Below are 2,339 nucleotides of genomic sequence, written 5' to 3'. Positions count from 1 at the left end.
GTTTCTAACTCTCTATCTCTCTCCCTTCCTCTCTGTAAAAAATCAATAAAATATATTTTTTTTAAAAAAATAGAACACAGTTATTAATTTTTATTTTACAAAGCTTCCCATGTGATTTCAAATATATTAGATCGGCCTAATTTAGTTTTAAAATATTTCTTTTAAGAAGAGAGAATGAATCCTTGAACCATTCCAGGGCCCTTGAAATGTCCCAAAGCTATCTCTCGGTAAAGTTTTGAAATTTAACTTGGAAAGATTATTAAATATACATAACCCAAAGATTATATTACACACTTTTTATAATTATTCTAAAAAATATCACTTAAATTTAAACTGGTTTTAATATTAAAAATTTGGTTTGGAACATAGAATTAATCCTCTTTTCTAATCAGGCCCATAAAATACTAGAGGCCCAGTGCATGGATTCATGAACTGGTGAAGTCCCTCAGTCTGGCCTGCACCCTCTCACAATCTGGGACCCCTCAGGGGATGTTGGAAAGCTGGTTTTGGCCCGATCTCCGCAGGCCAGGCCAAGGGACTCCACCAGTGCACGAGTCCATGCACCTGGCTTCTAGTATGCATATAAGATCTTTGGTTAATCTCTTCCCACCCTCCCCGCTCTCCCTTTCCCTCTGAGATTCATCAGTCTGTTCCATGTTTCCATGCCTGTGGTTTCCACTTCTGCATTGAGCGTCTTCCCCTGTGGTCAGTGCACATCATAGCTATGGGCCGGTCAGCCGGTTGGCCGGTTGGCTGGTTGCTTAGGCTTTTATATATATAGATTATATCCTAGGTTGAAATTTTACTACACATAGTACACATAAAGACTACAATATATTTTGAACTACTAATTTTTCCAGAGAAAACACAAGAATTATTTTTATCAAAAATGAATTTAAATACTTTATGCATTCTATTATTACAGTCATATAATTTCTCCCAACTTAGTTTGAACTTGTAACTCTTAGAAGCCTCAAATTTTAGCTGGCAAGTTAAATACTTAGCATTTCTCAGATTAATAATATATTCATATTTAAAAGATATTGTTAAATAAAATATAAGACATATTTAATTAATAGATTCAAATGTATCCTCTAGATTTTTCATATGTAGCAAACTTGGATTAATATTTCAGTATTCCGTTATTTCAAAATACGTAGATATTTAATAATTTTTATTACGTAATTTGGAAACCTCCAAAGTTTTAAGTTACCAACAACTTTGGAAAACTATGTTTAGGCATATATAATTACCACTCAAAAATATTTTTTACCATATAGTCTTCATTTTAGTTTTATATATTTTGCCTTAAAAACTTTGAGATTTTAAAGCCAATTATTATTACCCAAGGCATTTTCCTTGGCAAATTCTGTAACAGAGATAACTCACTGACTTTCAGTGGCTTTAATATTAAAGTATTATTTTATTTTATTTTCCTTTATAAAAACAGGAGTGCCCTGGGACCTGGGAGGCAACCTTGGAATGCGTTCCATTATTATTCAAGATCTATCCATTATTATGGAAACACTAATCTTGTTGCCCAAACCTAGCCTGTATATTTTCCTTGTGTCATCTTTGCCATCTTCTAAAGAAAAACAGAGGCTGGATTTGTTTGCCTGTCCTATAGCATCCATGAAGAGATGGGGCTTAGGCCAAGAGGCCACCCAAAATCGAGCAGGGCGCCTTCCTCTTAAACTTGCCTTTTTCTCTTCATGGGCATAGAAGTCCCATAGAAGTCTCCAAACTGTGAGACATGGCTTATTTATTCAGATTTTTTTGGGGAAACAAAAACATGGTGAAAATGAGGCTTTTAATAACACTCACAAGAGTGGGCATCTATTTTGCAGGACCACCAAGAGACCTAGTAATTAATGGGCTGAGGCGTTTTTTAGTTACCTTTACTTTACCTCTCTTTGTCAAGATGAGGCAAACCTTTTGAGCTTGGTGTGTCAGCATTTTGAAAAACCCTAACTTAACTCTGGTGCCGTGTCACATATAGAAATTTTTTGATATTTGCAACCATAGTAAAACAAAGATTTATATTTCTGATATTTATTTTATATATTTAAATGCCATTTAACAAAGAAAAATCAACCAAAAAATGAGTTCACGTGTCACCTCTGACACGCATGTCATAGGTTCGTCATCACTGGTCTAGAGGAATCTTTCTAGGACTTGTTCTATCAGCCACATGTACCACTCTTATTCTCTCTCCCAACCCCCACATCCTGTTTGCTCTGGGGAAATTTAGTAATGGCCTGGCCACCTACTGTTTCTTTTCTATGAAGATAAATTAAAGGCATGCTTAATAGACTAACAATAAACACATTAAACCAAAT

The sequence above is a fragment of the Myotis davidii genome, unplaced genomic scaffold (genome assembly GCF_000327345.1).
Source record: "Myotis davidii unplaced genomic scaffold, ASM32734v1 scaffold540, whole genome shotgun sequence".
In the NCBI taxonomy this organism is placed as follows: Eukaryota; Metazoa; Chordata; class Mammalia; order Chiroptera; family Vespertilionidae; genus Myotis; species Myotis davidii.
The sequence above is the reverse complement of the archived record's forward strand: the minus strand, read 5'-3'. Positions refer to the sequence as shown.